The 20,879-nt window shown below is 39.9% G+C and overlaps 27 non-coding genes across 27 annotated transcripts; all 27 read right to left on the bottom strand.

The window, feature by feature from the left end:
• Nucleotides 1-245: 245 nt before the first annotated feature.
• LOC117815188 lies at nt 246-386 on the bottom strand. The gene has a single exon (XR_004631761.1). It is a non-coding gene; the product is annotated as a U4 spliceosomal RNA (small nuclear RNA).
• An 895-nt stretch (nt 387-1,281) lies between these two features.
• Nucleotides 1,282-1,422, bottom strand: LOC117815115. The gene has a single exon (XR_004631697.1). It is a non-coding gene; the product is annotated as a U4 spliceosomal RNA (small nuclear RNA).
• A 469-nt stretch (nt 1,423-1,891) lies between these two features.
• On the bottom strand, nt 1,892-2,032 carry LOC117815195. Its single transcript, XR_004631768.1, has one exon. It is a non-coding gene; the product is annotated as a U4 spliceosomal RNA (small nuclear RNA).
• A 1,112-nt stretch (nt 2,033-3,144) lies between these two features.
• LOC117815113 lies at nt 3,145-3,285 on the bottom strand. Its single transcript, XR_004631695.1, has one exon. It is a non-coding gene; the product is annotated as a U4 spliceosomal RNA (small nuclear RNA).
• A 484-nt stretch (nt 3,286-3,769) lies between these two features.
• LOC117815120 lies at nt 3,770-3,910 on the bottom strand. Its single transcript, XR_004631700.1, has one exon. It is a non-coding gene; the product is annotated as a U4 spliceosomal RNA (small nuclear RNA).
• Nucleotides 3,911-4,371: 461 nt separating this feature from the next.
• LOC117815123 lies at nt 4,372-4,512 on the bottom strand. The gene has a single exon (XR_004631703.1). It is a non-coding gene; the product is annotated as a U4 spliceosomal RNA (small nuclear RNA).
• A 413-nt stretch (nt 4,513-4,925) lies between these two features.
• LOC117815112 lies at nt 4,926-5,066 on the bottom strand. The gene has a single exon (XR_004631694.1). It is a non-coding gene; the product is annotated as a U4 spliceosomal RNA (small nuclear RNA).
• Nucleotides 5,067-5,529: 463 nt separating this feature from the next.
• On the bottom strand, nt 5,530-5,670 carry LOC117815111. The gene has a single exon (XR_004631693.1). It is a non-coding gene; the product is annotated as a U4 spliceosomal RNA (small nuclear RNA).
• A 413-nt stretch (nt 5,671-6,083) lies between these two features.
• LOC117815110 lies at nt 6,084-6,224 on the bottom strand. Its single transcript, XR_004631691.1, has one exon. It is a non-coding gene; the product is annotated as a U4 spliceosomal RNA (small nuclear RNA).
• Nucleotides 6,225-6,696: 472 nt separating this feature from the next.
• LOC117815116 lies at nt 6,697-6,837 on the bottom strand. Its single transcript, XR_004631698.1, has one exon. It is a non-coding gene; the product is annotated as a U4 spliceosomal RNA (small nuclear RNA).
• A 484-nt stretch (nt 6,838-7,321) lies between these two features.
• Nucleotides 7,322-7,462, bottom strand: LOC117815119. The gene has a single exon (XR_004631699.1). It is a non-coding gene; the product is annotated as a U4 spliceosomal RNA (small nuclear RNA).
• A 460-nt stretch (nt 7,463-7,922) lies between these two features.
• On the bottom strand, nt 7,923-8,063 carry LOC117815124. The gene has a single exon (XR_004631704.1). It is a non-coding gene; the product is annotated as a U4 spliceosomal RNA (small nuclear RNA).
• A 467-nt stretch (nt 8,064-8,530) lies between these two features.
• LOC117815109 lies at nt 8,531-8,671 on the bottom strand. The gene has a single exon (XR_004631690.1). It is a non-coding gene; the product is annotated as a U4 spliceosomal RNA (small nuclear RNA).
• A 413-nt stretch (nt 8,672-9,084) lies between these two features.
• Nucleotides 9,085-9,225, bottom strand: LOC117815202. The gene has a single exon (XR_004631776.1). It is a non-coding gene; the product is annotated as a U4 spliceosomal RNA (small nuclear RNA).
• A 459-nt stretch (nt 9,226-9,684) lies between these two features.
• On the bottom strand, nt 9,685-9,825 carry LOC117815201. The gene has a single exon (XR_004631775.1). It is a non-coding gene; the product is annotated as a U4 spliceosomal RNA (small nuclear RNA).
• A 413-nt stretch (nt 9,826-10,238) lies between these two features.
• Nucleotides 10,239-10,379, bottom strand: LOC117815200. Its single transcript, XR_004631774.1, has one exon. It is a non-coding gene; the product is annotated as a U4 spliceosomal RNA (small nuclear RNA).
• Nucleotides 10,380-10,873: 494 nt separating this feature from the next.
• Nucleotides 10,874-11,014, bottom strand: LOC117815199. Its single transcript, XR_004631773.1, has one exon. It is a non-coding gene; the product is annotated as a U4 spliceosomal RNA (small nuclear RNA).
• A 467-nt stretch (nt 11,015-11,481) lies between these two features.
• LOC117815198 lies at nt 11,482-11,622 on the bottom strand. The gene has a single exon (XR_004631772.1). It is a non-coding gene; the product is annotated as a U4 spliceosomal RNA (small nuclear RNA).
• A 482-nt stretch (nt 11,623-12,104) lies between these two features.
• Nucleotides 12,105-12,245, bottom strand: LOC117815193. Its single transcript, XR_004631766.1, has one exon. It is a non-coding gene; the product is annotated as a U4 spliceosomal RNA (small nuclear RNA).
• A 463-nt stretch (nt 12,246-12,708) lies between these two features.
• LOC117815122 lies at nt 12,709-12,847 on the bottom strand. Its single transcript, XR_004631702.1, has one exon. It is a non-coding gene; the product is annotated as a U4 spliceosomal RNA (small nuclear RNA).
• Nucleotides 12,848-13,309: 462 nt separating this feature from the next.
• On the bottom strand, nt 13,310-13,450 carry LOC117815191. Its single transcript, XR_004631764.1, has one exon. It is a non-coding gene; the product is annotated as a U4 spliceosomal RNA (small nuclear RNA).
• A 487-nt stretch (nt 13,451-13,937) lies between these two features.
• LOC117815194 lies at nt 13,938-14,078 on the bottom strand. The gene has a single exon (XR_004631767.1). It is a non-coding gene; the product is annotated as a U4 spliceosomal RNA (small nuclear RNA).
• Nucleotides 14,079-14,547: 469 nt separating this feature from the next.
• LOC117815121 lies at nt 14,548-14,688 on the bottom strand. Its single transcript, XR_004631701.1, has one exon. It is a non-coding gene; the product is annotated as a U4 spliceosomal RNA (small nuclear RNA).
• A 463-nt stretch (nt 14,689-15,151) lies between these two features.
• LOC117815190 lies at nt 15,152-15,292 on the bottom strand. Its single transcript, XR_004631763.1, has one exon. It is a non-coding gene; the product is annotated as a U4 spliceosomal RNA (small nuclear RNA).
• Nucleotides 15,293-15,779: 487 nt separating this feature from the next.
• On the bottom strand, nt 15,780-15,920 carry LOC117815192. Its single transcript, XR_004631765.1, has one exon. It is a non-coding gene; the product is annotated as a U4 spliceosomal RNA (small nuclear RNA).
• Nucleotides 15,921-16,327: 407 nt separating this feature from the next.
• Nucleotides 16,328-16,468, bottom strand: LOC117815196. The gene has a single exon (XR_004631769.1). It is a non-coding gene; the product is annotated as a U4 spliceosomal RNA (small nuclear RNA).
• A 1,840-nt stretch (nt 16,469-18,308) lies between these two features.
• LOC117815189 lies at nt 18,309-18,449 on the bottom strand. Its single transcript, XR_004631762.1, has one exon. It is a non-coding gene; the product is annotated as a U4 spliceosomal RNA (small nuclear RNA).
• Between the last annotated feature and the right edge of the window lie 2,430 nt (nt 18,450-20,879).

Genomic DNA, 20,879 nt, shown 5'->3' with positions numbered 1-20,879 from the left:
ACACATCTTGGCTTACTGCAATATAGAATCATATGCGTGCATGAGGATATTTGCAATACTCCTAAACTATACCAGTGCTTCGTGTGTATATGTTCTGTACATCACTGCAAAGAATGTTTCACATGATTCATATCTCCTGAAAGACTATGAAGAATTCCTACAGTCTCATACTTGATACACATTTTCAGTTGATGCATGTATCTATTTATAAATTAGTTTAAGATTTTATTTCACAAGAGTATCAGTCTCCTTAGAGACCGTCAAAAATTGCCATTGCCGACTATATTGCAAGTCGTCAAGGCGGGGTATTGGGTAAAGTTTTCAACTAGCAATAATCGCGCCTCGGATAAACCTCATAGGCTACGATACTGCCACTGCGCAAAGCTAAAGACGTCCTGGTTTGGAGGAGCCATTGTATCCAGACGCACAATGTCTCTATCATGGTGATATTTATAGTTAAAGTTTCATGTGCACAATTTATAATATACAATCAAAGTTATGTCAACCCTTTATAATCCTCTGACGAGACTTTTGGACAGTACGTGAATGCTTTCAAAGAATTGTAAAAGGTGATGATGTCTAAACAGGAAGTACAATAGGGCTCTGTCCTGAAAGTGCCACTGCCCGCTATATTTAACCAAACTGACCTTCATAAGACTTCTTATTGAGCAATTCCATACTCCTATGGAAAATAAATCTTGTAACTATTCCTATAAAGCCACTCATAAACTCTAAAACAGAGAAACTCACTTGTACGCTTAAAAAGTCAGAAACAGTTAACGAGTTTGTAGCGGAAGTGACGTTTACTTGTGTGCGTCTGCGTTTGTTCTCCCCAGCCCCGCTACATTTCACAGACAAGGTTCCGACCATGTCATTTAGTCATGTAAACACACATACCACGAGTTTAAACTGAAGAAGTAGTAAGCTATAACCCAACAAAGGTTACCTTGATTAACAACCAGTTTGTGAATAGATTTAAATCACATGTACATACGCATATACTTTTTGTAACGTGGTAGGAATACAGCCTTTCCCTGTGCAAGTCACTCACCGCATAAAGTGAGTTGCCCTGAGCAACTGTATTTCTACTACTGTTTCCTTTAATGTAAGAACTTGTTAAATCTTTAAAGAATACAGAGTGAAGTGATACACATATCAGGATATAGAGCTACGAGTCATATTTTTATTTAATAATCATGTATGAATCCACATACTCGTGTTTGAAGGCGCACATAGAACACGCAGGATTACGTTCGTCTCTTTCTTTAACGTGGTTATGAGTCTCCTTGGAGACCGTCAAAAATTGCCGTTACCGACTATATTGCAAGTCGTTAGGGCGGGGTATTGGGTAAAGTTTTCAACTAGCAATAATCGCGCCTCGGATAGACCTCATAGGCTACGATACTGCCACTGCGCAAAGCTGACTCTCCGTAGTTTGGGGAGGCGGACTACCCTGCGCGCCCTGTCCCCTCTGTTGTGGTTGGATACGGTTAAAACACGCTTGGGTGTTAATGCAATATGAGTTTGATGCGAAACTTTACTTAAAACAACTCATGTGTCAGTGTTAAATAATGTATGATTGTATTAGACTGTCAGGCAGCTGTTTTAACTGTGAGGGGAAATAAATAAGATGTTTGGCACGGGTTTTGGTTTGGGATGGATGTGATGAGAGACTTGATTTATGTATTTCTACTACTGTTTCCTTTAATGTAAGCACATGTTAATCATTAAAAAATACTGAGTGATGTGATACACATATATATGCATCACGATATAGAGCTATGAGTCATATTTGAATTTAATAATCACATATGGATCCTCATACACTTTCTAGAAGCGCACATGGCACACGCAGGGTTGTTTTTGTCTCTTTCTTTAACGTGGTTATGAGTCTCCTTGGAGACCGTCAAAAATTGCCGTTACCGACTATATTGCAAGTCGTCAAGGCGGGGTATTGGGTAAAGTTTTCAACTAGCAATAATCGCGCCTCGGATAGACCTCATAGGCTACGATACTGCCACTGCGCAAAGCTGACTCTCCGTAGTTTGGGGAGGCGGACTACCCTGCGCGCCCTGTCCCCTCTGTTGTGGTTGGATACGGTTGAAACACGCTTGGGTGTTAATGCAATATGAGTTAGATGCGAAACTTCACTTAAAACAACTCATGTGTCATTGTTAAATAATGTATGATTGTATTAGACTGTCAGGCAGCTGTTTTAGCTGTGAGGGAAAATAAACAAGATGTTTGGCACGGATTTTGGTTTGGGATGGATGTGATGAGATACTTTGTTCATGTATTTCTACTACTGTTTCCTTTAATGTAAGAACTTGTTAAATCTTTAAAGAATACAGAGTGATGTGATACACATATCAGGATATAGAGCTATGAGTCATATTTTCATTTAATAATCATGTATGAATCCACATACTCGAGTTTGAAGGCGCACATAGCACACGCAGGATTACGTTTGTCTCATGTACATGGATACAGTTGAGTGTTAATGCAATATGAGTTAGATGCGAAACTGTACTTAAAACAACCCATGTGTCATTGTTAAATAGTGTATATGATCATATTAAACTGTCAGGCAGCTGTTTAACTGTGAGGGAAAATAAATAAGATGTTTGGCACGGATTTTGGTTTGGGATGGATGTGATGAGAAACTTTATTTCTATGTATTTCTACTACTGTTTCCTTTAATGTAAGAACATGTTAAATCATTAAAGAATACAGAGTGATGTGATACACATCAGGATATAGAGCTATTAGTCATTTTTTTAAATTTATAATCATGTATGAATCCACATTCTCGAGTTTGAAAGCGCACATGGCACACACGTAGGATTACATTTGTCTCTTTCTTTCACGTGGTTATGAGTCTCCTTGGAGACCGTCAAAAATTGCCGTTACCGACTATATTGCAAGTCGTTTAAATGTATTTCTACTACTGTTTCCTTTAATGTAAGCACATGTTAAATCGTTAAAGAATACAGAGTGATGTGATGCACATATATATGCATCACGATATAGAGCTATGAGTCATATTTGTATTTAATAATCACATGGATCCTCACACACTTTCTGGAAGTGCACATGGCACACACGCAGGATTATATTTGTCTCTTTCTTTAACGTGGTTATGAGTCTCCTTGGAGACCGTCAAAAATTGCCGTTACCGACTATATTGCAAGTCGTTAGGGCGGGGTATTGGGTAAAGTTTTCAACTAGCAATAATCGCGCCTCGGATAGACCTCATAGGCTACGATACTGCCACTGCGCAAAGCTGACTCTCCACGATTTGAGGAGGCGCACTACCCTGCGCGCCCTGTCCCCTCTGTTGTGGTTGGATACGGTTAAAACACGCTTGTGTGTTAATGGTGTTAATCCAATATGAGTTAGATGCGAAACTGTACTTAAAACAACTCATGTGTCATTGTTAAATAGTGCATATGATTGTATTAAACTGCCAGGCAGCTGTTTAACTGTGAGGGGAAATAAACAAGATGTTTGGCACTGGTTTTGGTTTGGGATGGATGTGATGAGAGACTTTATTTAAATGTATTTCTACTACTGTTTCCTTTAATGTAAGCACATGTTAAATCATTAAAGAATACAGAGTGATGTGATACACATATATATGCATCAAGATATAGAGCTATGAGTCATATTTGTATTTAATAATCACATGGATCCCCACACACTTTATTGAAGTGCACATGGCACACACACGCAGGATTATATTTGTCTCTTTCTTTCACGTGGTTATGAGTCTCCTTGGAGACCGTCAAAAATTGCCGTTACCGACTATATTGCAAGTCGTTAGGGCGGGGTATTGGGTAAAGTTTTCAACTAGCAATAATCGCGCCTCGGATGGACCTCATAGGCTACGATACTGCCACTGCGCAAAGCTGACTCTCCATAGTTTGGGGAGGCGGACTACCCTGCGCGCCATGTCCCCTCTGTTGTGGTTGGATACGGTTGAAACACGCTTGGGTGTTAATGCAATATGAGTTAGATGCGAAACTTCACTTAAAACGACTCATGTGTCAGTGTTAAATAATGTATGATTGTATTAGACTGTCAGGCAGCTGTTTTAACTGTGAGGGGAAATAAACAAGATGTTTGGCACGGATTTTGGTTTGGGCTGGATGTGATGAGATACTCTGTTCATGTATTTCTACTACTGTTTCCTTTAATGTAAGAACATGTTAAATCTTTAAAGAATACAGAGTGATGTGATACACATATCAGCATATAGAGCTACGAGTCATATTTTTTATTTAATAATCATGTATGAATCCACATCGAGTTTGAAGGCGCACATAGGACACGCAGGATTACGTTTGTCTCTTTCTTTAACGTGGTTATGAGTCTCCTTGGAGACCGTCAAAAATTGCCGTTACGGACTATATTGCAAGTCGTTAGGGCGGGGTATTGGGTAAAGTTTTCAACTAGCAATAATCGCGCCTCGGATAGACCTCATAGGCTACGATACTGCCACTGCGCAAAGCTGCCTCTCCATAGTTTGGGGAGGCGGACTACCTTGCGCGCCCTGTCCCCTCTGTTTTGGTTGGTACATGGATACGGTTGAAACACGCTTGGGTGTTCATGCAATATGAGTAAGATGCGAAACTGTAGTTATTTAACTGTGAGGGAATTAAAAAAGATGTTTGGCACGGGTTTTGGTTTGGGATGGATGTGATGGGAGACTTTATTTATATGTATTTCTACTACTGTTTCCTTTAATGTAGGAACATGTTTAATAATTAAAGAATACAGAGTGAAGCTGTACACATAATATAAGCATCACGAGCTATGACTTATATTTTAATTTAATGCTCATGTATCTATCCACACATACTTCTTGGAAGTGCACATGGCACACGCAGGGTTGTTTCTGTCTCTTTCTTTAACGTGGTTATGAGTCTCCTTGGAGACCGTCAAAAATTGCCGTTACCGACTATATTGCAAGTCGTTAGGGCGGGGTATTGGGTAAAGTTTTCAACTAGCAATAATCGCGCCTCGGATAGACCTCATAGGCTACGATACTGCCACTGCGCAAAGCTGACTCTCCGTAGTTTGGGGAGGCGGACTACCCTGCGCGCCCTGTCCCCTCTGTTGTGGTTGGATACGGTTGAAACACGCTTGGGTGTTAATGCAATATGAGTTAGATGCGAAACTGTACTTAAAGCGACTCATGTGTCAGTGTTAAATAATGTATGATTGTATTAGACTGTCAGGCAGCTGTTTTAACTGTGAGGGGAAATAAACAAGATGTTTGGCAGGGATTTTGGTTTGGAATGATGAGAGACTTGATTTATGTATTTCTACTACTGTTTCCTTTAATGTAAGAACATGTTAAATCATTAAAGAATACAGAGTGATGTGATACACATATATATGCATCAAGATATAGAGCTATGAGTCATATTTGTATTTAATAATCACATATGGATCCTCGTACACTTTCTGGAAGAGCACATGTCACACACAGGATTATATTTGCTCTTTCTTTAACGTGGTCATGAGTCTCCTTGGAGACCGTCAAAAATTGCCGTTACCGACTATATTGCAAGTCGTTAGGGCGGGGTATTGGGTAAAGTTTTCAACTAGCAATAATCGCGCCTCGGATAGACCTCATAGGCTACGATACTGCCACTGCGCAAAGCTGCCTCTCCATAGTTTGGGGAGGCGGACTACCCTGCGCGCCCTGTCCCCTCTGTTTTGGTTGGTACATGGATACGGTTGAAACACGCTTGGGTGTTCATGCAATATGAGTAAGATGCGAAACTGTAGTTATTTAACTGTGAGGGAATTAAAAAAGATGTTTGGCACGGGTTTTGGTTTGGGATGGATGTGATGGGAGACTTTATTTATATGTATTTCTACTACTGTTTCCTTTAATGTAGGAACATGTTTAATAATTAAAGAATACAGAGTGAAGCTGTACACATAATATAAGCATCACGAGCTATGACTTATATTTTAATTTAATGCTCATGTATCTATCCACACATACTTCTTGGAAGTGCACATGGCACACGCAGGGTTGTTTCTGTCTCTTTCTTTAACGTGGTTATGAGTCTCCTTGGAGACCGTCAAAAATTGCCGTTACCGACTATATTGCAAGTCGTTAGGGCGGGGTATTGGGTAAAGTTTTCAACTAGCAATAATCGCGCCTCGGATAGACCTCATAGGCTACGATACTGCCACTGCGCAAAGCTGCCTCTCCATAGTTTGGGGAGGCGCACTACCCTGCGCGCCCTGTCCCCTCTGTTGTGGTTGGATACGGTTGAAACACGCTTGGGTGTTAATGCAATATGAGTTTGATGCGAAACTTTACTTAAAACAACTCATGTGTCAGTGTTAAATAATGTATGATTGTATTAGACTGTCAGGCAGCTGTTTTAACTGTGAGGGGAAATAAACAAGATGTTTGGCACGGATTTTGGTTTGGGCTGGATATGATGAGATACTTTATTTAAATGTATTTCTACTACTGTTTCCTTTAATGTAAGCACATGTTAAATCGTTAAAGAATACAGAGTGATGTGATGCACATATATATGCATCACGATATAGAGCTATGAGTCATATTTGTATTTAATAATCACATGGATCCTCACACACTTTCTGGAAGTGCACATGGCACACACGCAGGATTATATTTGTCTCTTTCTTTAACGTGGTTATGAGTCTCCTTGGAGACCGTCAAAAATTGCCGTTAGCGACTATATTGCAAGTCGTTAGGGCGGGGTATTGGGTAAAGTTTTCAACTAGCAATAATCGCGCCTCGGATAGACCTCATAGGCTACGATACTGCCACTGCGCAAAGCTGACTCTCCACGATTTGAGGAGGCGCACTACCCTGCGCGCCCTGTCCCCTCTGTTGTGGTTGGATACGGTTAAAACACGCTTGTGTGTTAATGGTGTTAATCCAATATGAGTTAGATGCGAAACTGTACTTAAAACAACTCATGTGTCATTGTTAAATAGTGCATATGATTGTATTAAACTGCCAGGCAGCTGTTTAACTGTGAGGGGAAATTAACAAGATGTTTGGCACCGGTTTTGGTTTGGGATGGATGTGATGAGAGACTTTATTTAAATGTATTTCTACTACTGTTTCCTTTAATGTAAGCACATGTTAAATCATTAAAGAATACAGAGTGATGTGATACACATATATATGCATCAAGATATAGAGCTATGAGTCATATTTGTATTTAATAATCACATGGATCCCCACACACTTTATTGAAGTGCACATGGCACACACACGCAGGATTATATTTGTCTCTTTCTTTCACGTGGTTATGAGTCTCCTTGGAGACCGTCAAAAATTGCCGTTACCGACTATATTGCAAGTCGTTAGGGCGGGGTATTGGGTAAAGTTTTCAACTAGCAATAATCGCGCCTCGGATGGACCTCATAGGCTACGATACTGCCACTGCGCAAAGCTGACTCTCCATAGTTTGGGGAGGCGGACTACCCTGCGCGCCATGTCCCCTCTGTTGTGGTTGGATACGGTTGAAACACGCTTGGGTGTTAATGCAATATGAGTTAGATGCGAAACTTCACTTAAAACGACTCATGTGTCAGTGTTAAATAATGTATGATTGTATTAGACTGTCAGGCAGCTGTTTTAACTGTGAGGGGAAATAAACAAGATGTTTGGCACGGATTTTGGTTTGGGCTGGATGTGATGAGATACTCTGTTCATGTATTTCTACTACTGTTTCCTTTAATGTAAGAACATGTTAAATCTTTAAAGAATACAGAGTGATGTGATACACATATCAGCATATAGAGCTACGAGTCATATTTTTATTTAATAATCATGTATGAATCCACATCGAGTTTGAAGGCGCACATAGGACACGCAGGATTACGTTTGTCTCTTTCTTTAACGTGGTTATGAGTCTCCTTGGAGACCGTCAAAAATTGCCGTCACGGACTATATTGCAAGTCGTTAGGGCGGGGTATTGGGTAAAGTTTTCAACTAGCAATAATCGCGCCTCGGATAGACCTCATAGGCTACGATACTGCCACTGCGCAAAGCTGACTCTCCACGGTTTGAGGAGGCGGACTACCCTGCGCGCCCTGTCCCCTCTGTTGTGGTTGGATACGGTTAAAACACGCTTGTGTGTTAATGGTGTTAATCCAATATGAGTTAGATGCGAAACTGTTCTTAAAACAACTCATGTGTCAGTGTTAAATAATGTATGATTGTATTAGACTGTCAGGCAGCTGTTTTAGCTGTGAGGGGAAATAAACAAGATGTTTGGCACGGATTTTGGTTTGGATGTGATGAGATACTCTGTTCATGTATTTCTACTACTGTTTCCTTTAATGTAAGAACATGTTAAATCTTTTAAGAATACAGAGTAATGTGATACACATATCAGGATATAGAGCTACGAGTCATATTTTTATTTAATAATCATGTATGAATCCACATACTCGAGTTTGAAGGCGCACATAGCACACGCAGGATTACGTTTGTCTCTTTCTTTAACGTGGTTATGAGTCTCCTTGGAGACCGTCAAAAATTGCCGTTACCGACTATATTGCAAGTCGTTAGGGCGGGGTATTGGGTAAAGTTTTCAACTAGCAATAATCGCGCCTCGGATAGACCTCATAGGCTACGATACTGCCACTGCGCAAAGCTGCCTCTCCATAGTTTGGGGAGGCGGACTACCTTGCGCGCCCTGTCCCCTCTGTTTTGGTTGGTACATGGATACGGTTGAAACACGCTTGGGTGTTCATGCAATATGAGTAAGATGCGAAACTGTAGTTATTTAACTGTGAGGGAATTAAAAAAGATGTTTGGCACGGGTTTTGGTTTGGGATGGATGTGATGGGAGACTTTATTTATATGTATTTCTACTACTGTTTCCTTTAATGTAGGAACATGTTTAATAATTAAAGAATACAGAGTGAAGCTGTACACATAATATAAGCATCACGAGCTATGACTTATATTTTAATTTAATGCTCATGTATCTATCCACACATACTTCTTGGAAGTGCACATGGCACACGCAGGGTTGTTTCTGTCTCTTTCTTTAACGTGGTTATGAGTCTCCTTGGAGACCGTCAAAAATTGCCGTTACCGACTATATTGCAAGTCGTTAGGGCGGGGTATTGGGTAAAGTTTTCAACTAGCAATAATCGCGCCTCGGATAGACCTCATAGGCTACGATACTGCCACTGCGCAAAGCTGACTCTCCGTAGTTTGGGGAGGCGGACTACCCTGCGCGCCCTGTCCCCTCTGTTGTGGTTGGATACGGTTGAAACACGCTTGGGTGTTAATGCAATATGAGTTAGATGCGAAACTGTACTTAAAGCGACTCATGTGAAAGTGTTAAATAATGTATGATTGTATTAGACTGTCAGGCAGCTGTTTTAACTGTGAGGGGAAATAAACAAGATGTTTGGCAGGGATTTTGGTTTGGAATGATGAGAGACTTGATTTATGTATTTCTACTACTGTTTCCTTTAATGTAGGAACATGTTTAATAATTAAAGAATACAGAGTGAAGCTGTACACATAATATAAGCATCACGAGCTATGACTTATATTTTAATTTAATGCTCATGTATCTATCCACACATACTTCTTGGAAGTGCACATGGCACACGCAGGGTTGTTTCTGTCTCTTTCTTTAACGTGGTTATGAGTCTCCTTGGAGACCGTCAAAAATTGCCGTTACCGACTATATTGCAAGTCGTTAGGGCGGGGTATTGGGTAAAGTTTTCAACTAGCAATAATCGCGCCTCGGATAGACCTCATAGGCTACGATACTGCCACTGCGCAAAGCTGCCTCTCCATAGTTTGGGGAGGCGGACTACCCTGCGCGCCCTGTCCCCTCTGTTGTGGTTGGTACATGGATACGGTTGAAACACGCTTGGGTGTTCATGCAATATGAGTAAGATGCGAAACTGTAGTTATTTAACTGTGAGGGAATTAAAAAAGATGTTTGGCACGGGTTTTGGTTTGGGATGGATGTGATGGGAGACTTTATTTATATGTATTTCTACTACTGTTTCCTTTAATGTAGGAACATGTTTAATAATTAAAGAATACAGAGTGAAGCTGTACACATAATATAAGCATCACGAGCTATGACTTATATTTTAATTTAATGCTCATGTATCTATCCACACATACTTCTTGGAAGTGCACATGGCACACGCAGGGTTGTTTCTGTCTCTTTCTTTAACGTGGTTATGAGTCTCCTTGGAGACCGTCAAAAATTGCCGTTACCGACTATATTGCAAGTCGTTAGGGCGGGGTATTGGGTAAAGTTTTCAACTAGCAATAATCGCGCCTCGGATAGACCTCATAGGCTACGATACTGCCACTGCGCAAAGCTGCCTCTCCATAGTTTGGGGAGGCGGACTACCCTGCGCGCCCTGTCCCCTCTGTTGTGGTTGGATACGGTTGAAACCTATTTTTTACAGTCTATGGTTGAAACACGCTTGGTCGTTAATGCAATATGAGTTAGATGCGAAACTGTACTTAAAGCGACTCATGTGTCAGTGTTAAATAATGTATGATTGTATTAGACTGTCAGGCAGCTGTTTTAACTGTGAGGGGAAATAAACAAGATGTTTGGCAGGGATTTTGGTTTGGAATGATGAGAGACTTGATTTATGTATTTCTACTACTGTTTCCTTTAATGTAAGAACATGTTAAATCATTAAAGAATACAGAGTGATGTGATACACATATATATGCATCAAGATATAGAGCTATGAGTCATATTTGTATTTAATAATCACATATGGATCTTCGTACACTTTCTGGAAGAGCACATGGCACACACACGCAGGATTATATTTGCTCTTTCTTTAACGTGGTCATGAGTCTCCTTGGAGACCGTCAAAAATTGCCGTTACCGACTATATTGCAAGTCGTTAGGGCGGGGTATTGGGTAAAGTTTTCAACTAGCAATAATCGCGCCTCGGATAGACCTCATAGGCTACGATACTGCCACTGCGCAAAGCTGACTCTCCACAGTTTGGGGAGGCGGACTACCCTGCGCGCCCTGTCCCCTCTGTTGTGGTTGGATACGGTTGAAACACGCTTGGGTGTTAATGCAATATGAGTTAGATGCGAAACTTCACTTAAAACAACTCATGTGTCAGTGTTAAATAATGTATGATTGTATTAGACTGTCAGGCAGCTCTTTTAACTGTGAGGGGACATAAACAAGATGTTTGGCACGGATTTTGGTTTGGGCTGGATGTGATGAGATACTTTGTTCATGTATTTCTACTACTGTTTCCTTTAATGTAAGAACATGTTAAATCTTTAAAGAATACAGAGTGATGTGATACACATATCAGGATATAGAGCCACGAGTCATATTTTTATTTAATAATCATGTATGAATCCACATACTCGAGTTTGAAGGCGCACATAGGACACACACGCAGGATTACGTTCGTCTCTTTCTTTAACGTGGTTATGAGTCTCCTTGGAGACCGTCAAAAATTGCCGTTACCGACTATATTGCAAGTCGTTAGGGCGGGGTATTGGGTAAAGTTTTCAACTAGCAATAATCGCGCCTCGGATAGACCTCATAGGCTACGATACTGCCACTGCGCAAAGCTGCCTCTCCATAGTTTGGGGAGGCGGACTACCCTGCGCGCCCTGTCCCCTCTGTTGTGGTTGGATACGGTTAAAACACGCTTGTGTGTTAATGGTGTTAATCCAATATGAGTTAGATGCGAAACTGTACTTAAAACAACTCATGTGTCATTGTTAAATAGTGCATATGATTGTATTAAACTGTCAGGCAGCTGTTTAACTATGAGGGGAAATAAAGAAGATGTTCGGCACGGGTTTTGGTTTGGGATGGATGTGATGAGAGACTTGATTTATGTATTTCTACTACTGTTTCCTTTAATGTAAGCACATGTTAAATCGTTAAAGAATACAGAGTGATGTGATACACATATATATGCATCACGATATAGAGCTATGAGTCATATTTGTATTTAATAATCACATGGATCCTCACACACTTTCTGGAAGTGCACATGGCATACACACGCAGGATTATATTTGTCTCTTTCTTTAACGTTGTTATGAGTCTCCTTAGAGACCGTCAAAAATTGCCGTTACCGACTATATTGCAAGTCGTTAGGGCGGGGTATTGGGTAAAGTTTTCAACTAGCAATAATCGCGCCTCGGATAGACCTCATAGGCTACGATACTGCCACTGCGCAAAGCTGCCTCTCCATAGTTTGGGGAGGCGCACTACCCTGCGGGCCCTGTCCCCTCTGTTGTGGTTGGTACATGGATACAGTTGAGTGTTAATGCAATATGAGTTAGATGCGAAACTGTACTTAAAACAACTCATGTGTCAGTGTTAAATAATGTATATGATCATATTAAACTGTCAGGCAGCTGTTTAACTGTGAGGGAAAATAAATAAGATGTTTGGCACGGATTTTGATTTGGGCTGGATGTGATGAGATTCTTTGTTTATGGATTCTACTACTGTTTCCTTTAATGTAAGAACATGTTAAATCATTAAAGAATACAGAGTGATGTGATACACATATCACGATATAGAGCTATGAGTCATATTTGTATTTGATAATCACATATGGATCGTCATACACTTTCTGGAAGTGCACATGGCACGCACACACAGGATTATTTTTGTCTCTTTCTTTAACGTGGTTATGAGTCTCCTTGAAGCCGTCAAAAATTGCCGTTACCGACTATATTACAAGTCGTTAGGGCGGGGTATTGGGTAAAGTTTTCAACTAGCAATAATCGCGCCTCGGATAAACCTCATAGGCTACGATACTGCCACTGCGCAAAGCTGCCTCTCCATAGTTTGGGGAGGCGGACTACCCTGCGCGCCCTGTCCCCTCTGTTGTGGTTGGTACATGGATACAGTTGAGTGTTAATGCAATATGAGTTAGATGCGAAACTGTACTTAAAACAACTCATGTGTCAGTGTTAAATAGTGTATATGATCATATTAAACTGTCAGGCAGCTGTTTAACTGTGAGGGAAAATAAATAAGATGTTTGGCACGGATTTTGATTTGGGCTGGATGTGATGAGATTCTTTGTTGATGGATTCTACTACTGTTTCCTTTAATGTAAGAACATGTTAAATCATTAAAGAATACAGAGTGATGTGATACACATATCAGCATATAGAGCTATTAGTCATTTTTTTAAATTAATAATTATGTATGAACCCACATACTCGAGTTTGAAAGCGCACATGGCACACACCTAGGATTAGGTTTGTCTCTTTATTTAACGTGGTTAAGAGTCTCCTTGGAGACCGTCAAAAATTGCCGTTACCGACTATATTGCAAGTCGTTAGGGCGGGGTATTGGGTAAAGTTTTCAACTAGCAATAATCGCGCCTCGGATAAACCTCATAGGCTACGATACTGCCACTGCGCAAAGCTGCCTCTCCATAGTTTGGGGAGGCGGACTACCCTGCGCGCCCTGTCCCCTCTGTTGTGGTTGGATACGGTTAAAACACGCTTGTGTGTTAATGGTGTTAATCCAATATGAGTTAGATGCGAAACTGTACTTAAAACATCTCATGTGTCATTGTTAAATAGTGCATATGATTGTATTAAACTGTCAGGCAGCTGTTTTAACTATGAGGGGAAATAAATAAGATGTTTGGCACGGGTTTTGTTTTGGGATGGATGTGATGAGAGACTTTATTTAAATGTATTTCTACTATTGTTTCCTTTAATGTAAGGACATGTTAAATCATTAAAGAATACAGAGTGATGTGATGCACATATATATGAATCACGATATAGAGCTATGAGTCATATTTGTATTTAATAATCACATATGGATCCTCATACACTTTCTGGAAGTGCACATGGCACACACACGCAGGATTACGTTTGTCTTTTTCTTTAACGTGGTTATGAGTCTCCTTAGAGACCGTCAAAAATTGCCGTTAGCGACTATATTGCAAGTCGTCAAGGCGGGGTATTGGGTAAAGTTTTCAACTAGCAATAATCGCGCCTCGGATAGACCTCATAGGCTACGATACTGCCACTGCGCAAAGTTGCCTCTCCATAGTTTGGGGAGGCGCACTACCCTGCGCGCCCTGTCCCCTCTGTTGTGGTTGGTACATGGATACAGTTGAGTGTTAATGCAATATGAGTTAGATGCGAAACTGTACTTAAAACAACCCATGTGTCATTGTTAAATAGTGTATATGATCATATTAAACTGTCAGGCAGCTGTTTAACTGTGAGGGAAAATAAATAAGATGTTTGGCACGGATTTTGATTTGGGCTGGATGTGATGAGATTCTTTGTTTATGGATTTCTACTACTGTTTCCTTTAATGTAAGAACATGTTAAATCATTAAAGAATACAGAGTGATGTGATACATATATATATGCATCACGATATAGAGCTATGAGTCATATTTGTATTTAATAATCACATGGATCCTCACACACTTTCTGGAAGTGCACATGGCACGCACACGCAGGATTATATTTGTCTCTTTCTTTAACGTGGTTATGAGTCTCCTTGGAGACCGTCAAAAATTGCCGTTACCGACCATATTGCAAGTCGTTAGGGCGGGGTATTGGGTAAAGTTTTCAACTAGCAATAATCGCGCCTCGGATAGACCTCATAGGCTACGATACTGCCACTGCGCAAAGCTGACCCTCCGTAGTTTGGGGAGGCGGACTACCCTGCGCGCCCTGTCCCCTCTGTTGTGGTTGGATACGGTTGAAACACGCTTGGGTGTTAATGCAATATGAGTTAGATGCGAAACTGTACTTAAAGCGACTCATGTGTCAGTGTTAAATAATGTATGATTGTATTAAACTGTCAAGCAGCTGTTTTAACTGTGAGGGGAAATAAAAAAGATGTTTGGCACGGATTTTGGTTTGGGCTGGATGTGATGAGATACTTTGTTCATGTATTTCTACTACTGTTTCCTTTAATGTAAGAACATGTTAAATCTTTAAAGAATACAGAGTGATGTGATACACATATCAGGATATAGAGCCACGAGTCATATTTTTATTTAATAATCATGTATGAATCCACATACTCGAGTTTGAAGGCGCACGTAGGACACGCAGGATTACGTTCGTCTCTTTCTTTAACGTTGTTATGAGTCTCCTTGGAGACCGTCAAAAATTGCCGTTACCGACTATATTGCAAGTCGTTAGGGCGGGGTATTGGGTAAAGTTTTCAACTAGCAATAATCGCGCCTCGGATAAACCTCATAGGCTACGATACTGCCACTGCGCAAAGCTGCCTCTCCATAGTTTGGGGAGGCGGACTACCCTGCGCGCCCTGTCCCCTCTGTTGTGGTTGCATACGGTTAAAACACGCTTGTGTGTTAATGGTGTTAATCCAATATGAGTTAGATGCGAAACTGTACTTAAAACATCTCATGTGTCATTGTTAAATAGTGCATATGATTGTATTAAACTGTCAGGCAGCTGTTTTAACTGTGAGGGGAAATAAACAAGATGTTTGGCACGGGTTTTGGTTTGGGATGGATGTGATGAGAGACTTTATTTAAATGTATTTCTAGTACTGTTTCCTTTAATGTAAGCACATGTTAAATCATTAAAGAATACAGAGTGATGTGATACACATATATATGCATCACGATATAGAGCTATGAGTCATATTTGTATTTAATAATCACATGTGGATCCTCATACACTTTCTGGAAGTGCACATGGCACACACACGCAGGATTATATTTGTCTCTTTCTTTAACGTGGTTATGAGTCTCCTTAGAGACCGTCAAAAATTGCCGTTACCGACTATATTGCAAGTCGTCAAGGCGGGGTATTGGGTAAAGTTTTCAACTAGCAATAATCGCGCCTCGGATAGACCTCATAGGCTACGATACTGCCACTGCGCAAAGCTGACTCTCCATAGTTTGGGGAGGCGGACTACCCTGCGCGCCCTGTCCCCTCTGTTGTGGTTGGATACGGTTGAAACACGCTTGGGTGTTAATGCAATATGAGTTAGATGCGAAACTGTAGTTATTTAACTGTGAGGGAAATAAATAAGATGTTTGGCACGGGTTTTGGTTTGGGATGGATGTGATGGGAGACTTTATTTATATGTATTTCTACTACTGTTTCCTTTAATGTAGGAACATGTTTAATCATTAAAGAATACAGAGTGAAAGCTGTACACATAATATAAGCATCACGAGCTATGACTTATATTCTTATTTAATGCTTATGTATCTATCCGCACATACTTCTTGATAGTGCACATGGCACACGCAGGATTACGTTTGTCTCTTTCTTTAACGTGGTTATGAGTCTCCTTGGAGACCGTCAAAAATTGCCGTTACCGACTATATTGCAAGTCGTTAGGGCGGGGTATTGGGTAAAGTTTTCAACTAGCAATAATCGCGCCTCGGATAGACCTCATAGGCTACGATACTGCCACTGCGCAAAGCTGCCTCTCCATAGTTTGGGGAGGCGGACTACCCTGCGCGCCCTGTCCCCTCTGTTGTGGTTTGCTCATGAATACAGTTTCACGACTGTCTCATGAAACGCTCGGGTGACCGTTCAGTTAATATGAGTCAGAATGGAAACTGTACTTAGAATTAGTACTCTAATGACATTGTTTAATGAATTAAATGATTTTATTTCACTTACAGGTGAGCTGTTAAACTGTGAAAATAAACAATTATATATTGGGCACACACTGATTTGAGCTGGATGTGACGAGAGACTTGGTTATATTATTTATTTAGTATTTCTTCTTCTGTTTCCTTTAAAAAATGCTGGAGATTCACTTTCGCTATGATCTTATGTTATTGTAAGATGAGATTTATTTTGGTCTAATTTATTTAAAGTATCTCTTCAGAACTTTTACACTTCAACAGCGTTAAGTAGAAACTTAATTTAATCATACTTGAGGGCTGTGGGGAAGAAAGAGCACGGGACAACTTCTGCTGTGCGTCGTGATGCCTTTAATGACCCCTTATCAACGTAGGACAACAGCACATCGAACTCATGTGACACCTTTACTTCACCCTGAGCAACCTTAAAAAGGCAGTGCAATGTATGAAATAGAGGTCTTCTGAACTTCACTAAAGAACTCAATGATAAAAAATGAAATTAGAATTAAACAAGGACTATTTGGTGACACTTAAAATAAATTAGGCCAAAATAAATCTCATCTTACATACTGTAAGGACCTGCTCTTCAACTTTTCTATTTAAAGGCATTTATTGTTATATGTTATTTATTGTTTAAGTACCCAACACAACCTCTGCAATTTCACTTCTTGTAACTCCAGTATTTGTGTCCATTTTTCACTTCACACTGTTCTGCACTTTACCTTAACATAACTTCTTTGCACATTGATAAATTATGTATATATATTGTAGCCTGTAAAAAAAAATGTATAACTATTTTCTTTCTTTTTTACAATTCTTATGATCTAAGTGTCTGTTTCTTGTATTCAATGCTGCTCATATGTGGGGGACAAATAAAGTTTTTTTTTAATTGAACTGAATTTCCTCTCTTCAGATGAAGAGATATATTGACTAATATTCCACAAGTTGGGGTGGGGGCTATCCTGCGCTTCCTCACCCCTCTATATAATGAAACGCTTGGGTGAGTTAGAATGGAAACTGTACTTAGACTTTAACTTTTATCTGAATTTTATTTGACTTTATTTTGTTTTAACCGTCTTAAGAAATATATTTTAAAATAAATGCATTCCTTTAAAACTATTTAAGGGGAACTTCATGTCTTTTAAAACATGTTTTATTTCTGTATCTTGACTTATTTGTTTTTATGACCTGCCTGTTTTATTTTGCTGCCCATTTAAAGCACTTTGTAACTTGGTTTTTGAAAAGTGCTTAACAAATAAAATTCTTATTATTATTAATTACTAATATAATGTCATTGTTTAATGAATTCAGTCATTATATTTCACGTACAGGTGAGCTGTTAAACTGTAAAAAAATAAATAATTATATGTTGAGCACACTGATTTGAGCTGGATGTGACGAGTTAAATGTATCATTCTTTTTTCTTTCTTCTGTTTCCTTTAAAAAATGCTGGGGATTCACTTTACATGACTGACAGTGTTGTAAAAAATAAATGTAAAAATACAAAATGCCTCATGATGTTCAGTATACAAGTCTATATTGAATATTCAATGCGAATATGATTCTCTTCTCTACACGTACTTCCTCATACTTTAGCGGGACACGCCCATTAAACTAAGGACCGACCATTGAACAGTCTTTCGTAAGTTCATTTCTTTGTACAAGTAAATCAGTCTCCTTAGAGACCGTCAAAAATTGCCGTTACCGACTATATTGCAAGTCGTTAGGGCGGGGTATTGGGTAAAGTTTTCAACTAGCAATAATCGCGCCTCGGATAAACCTCATAGGCTACGATACTGCCACTGCGCAAAGCTGACGTTGAAACAGACAGTGTAATGGTTTGTATCTGCCGCATACGATCTTCAGAGACGGTACACTCGCTTTAATCCCAGGAAACCCCTCAGTCAACAGGGCATTCTCTATACCACACAACACGATACACTCTTCCTGACGTATTTTGCTTATTTATAGTTTAATACATTTGAAACTGTTACCATACCGCAATGCATTGTGGGATATAATGTATCCAAATGGAAGTCGCCAGTCCCACGTGCACAAAAGCGCGCAGAATTTTACTGGAATGCAGACGGATTATTGAATGAAGTGCTGGAATTCTGTATGCAGCGTGATTGCAGCCAACATTGTTAATTTAGACAAACGATAAACAAGAGATCGCTTTGACTGATTCCTTGGTAAGCTGCAGTTCCGGTGTGGCTGGATGACACTAAAACATCGAAGTGATTAAGTGAATCAAATAATCCTATCCAGTTTAACATGTATTATAGCATATCATGATTTATTTGTCACAAGTGATCGGATTTTCGTATTATACACAACAAACTTGCTCATCATTGCCTTGACTATAAGTCCCCACTAATGTTATATCCCCAACACACCACTAGATGGCAGTGTGGACGAAGATAAACCTGTTCTACAATGGGTTTGTCTGAGAGTTTGAACCTTCAACATTTGCCAAATGTGTGACATCATTAAACTTTTGCAAAAAAAATGTTTTATATATAAATGTGAATACATCTGCAAGGAGTTTATTTATAAGAAGTGAAGCTAAGGTTACTTCAATCATTCATAAACCCCCTCAAGACCAACCTGTTCAAAAAAGCATACAACACATGACCTGTAACCCCGCCCCACCACTGTCATTGTTCTGTTTTATTTACCCTTTTTATTTTTACTTTTATTTTATGTAAAGCGACTTTGAGTACCAAGAAAAGCGCTATATAAATCCTGCGAATTCTTATTATTATCTTAATGTCTGCTGCAACTAGCTCGCATGATTAACTCATGACGTCACGTAAACCTTTGAATTAATTAACATTAACTGACCTTTTTTTTTCACCACCCAGGTACCTTCAAAATAAAAGCGAAGTGATTAAGAACAAATTTGAATTCGAGTATTATGATGTGTTTTCAAGTGTTGGAGAGGCACCCTACTGCAGGCAAGATGGCGCCGCCACAACATCCACACCGGAAGTCCATACCGGAAGTCCATACCGGAAGTGATTCTTTAACCCCCTCTCTACCCAATGCCGGATGCTTCGAACTGGAAGTTTCTTCTTCGTGTAGCGTATTGATTGCATTAGTCTGTCGCTGCTAAATCAATTAGCAGAAAGCTAATTGTGATAGAGAGAGTGAGTGAGAGAGATCCCGCTGTGTATGAAGAACAGAATAATGTAGAGTGTTAGTGTGTGTGGGGGGAGGGGATGAGAAGGAAAAGACTGTAAGTAAGAGGGAAAATACACTCAAGCTGTACACAGAGATCTATATTCACCACAAAAACAACAGAGGCTCCCCAGAAATGTGTACTGTACATCTATCATCAGTGGCTGACAGTGGTGCCTCAAGTTGAAATATTTTAGTCCTAATATTCTATGTTGATTTGGAGTTTGTAATAGTAAAAGTTCATTGTTCTTTTTCAAGTACAACATTATCAATACAAAAGGGTTAAGACATCATACATATAACATTAAAAGAACATAAAATAAAGTATAATTCTACATTTCAAGTAGGGGTTGGATGGAAAGAAACAGTAGCTATGTATACATTTGCAGTTTTTCTAGTCATTCTAATTGAAGGTTCCAACTTCAATGTTTTCATGGACGCCAAATAAAGTGATCTTGTTAAGACATTGGTGTACATGCATCAAGCATTCAATCTGAATAAAACTGTTTGACAAGCTCAGAGTGTTTACACCCATCTAATGTCTCAAAATAGAAGGAGAAACCATTCCCTCCGTTTGTTCTTGTGGTTAATGAACACCCCTGTCACTGTGTCATTGTAACGTGTTACAAATTATGTTAAAAAAGAAACAGTCACCACACACCTCTACATTTTCCTCCTCCACTCGCCCCTGCACCATAGATAACATTCTGCTCTTCTCTCGTGACTGTGGATCTACTCTGGATCTGTATTTCATTCATTCATTAATCTATACATGTGATCACATAGGCAGACAGCATGCAAGGTAATTTGGAACAAACACTACAGCAAACTTAGATAATGTGACAAGTCCCCATGGAAAGAGACTCCTGCACGCTGCACAGTTATCATATTGAACCTGTGGGGAACAGCTGTGCAGGAAGGAAGAGGGGTCACTGGGGGAATCAGTCAAAGGCAAGCAGGTGTGCAGGGGCAGGACACACACCACAGGTGAGGTACAGTCAGGCTAACACAACATAAAATAACATATGACCCAGACAAAACAAGAGAGGCATATGCAGATGTCA

The sequence above is a fragment of the Notolabrus celidotus genome, chromosome 6 (genome assembly GCF_009762535.1).
Source record: "Notolabrus celidotus isolate fNotCel1 chromosome 6, fNotCel1.pri, whole genome shotgun sequence".
Lineage (NCBI taxonomy): Eukaryota > Metazoa > Chordata > Actinopteri > Labriformes > Labridae > Notolabrus > Notolabrus celidotus.
This window is presented reverse-complemented; position numbering and strand designations above follow the sequence as displayed.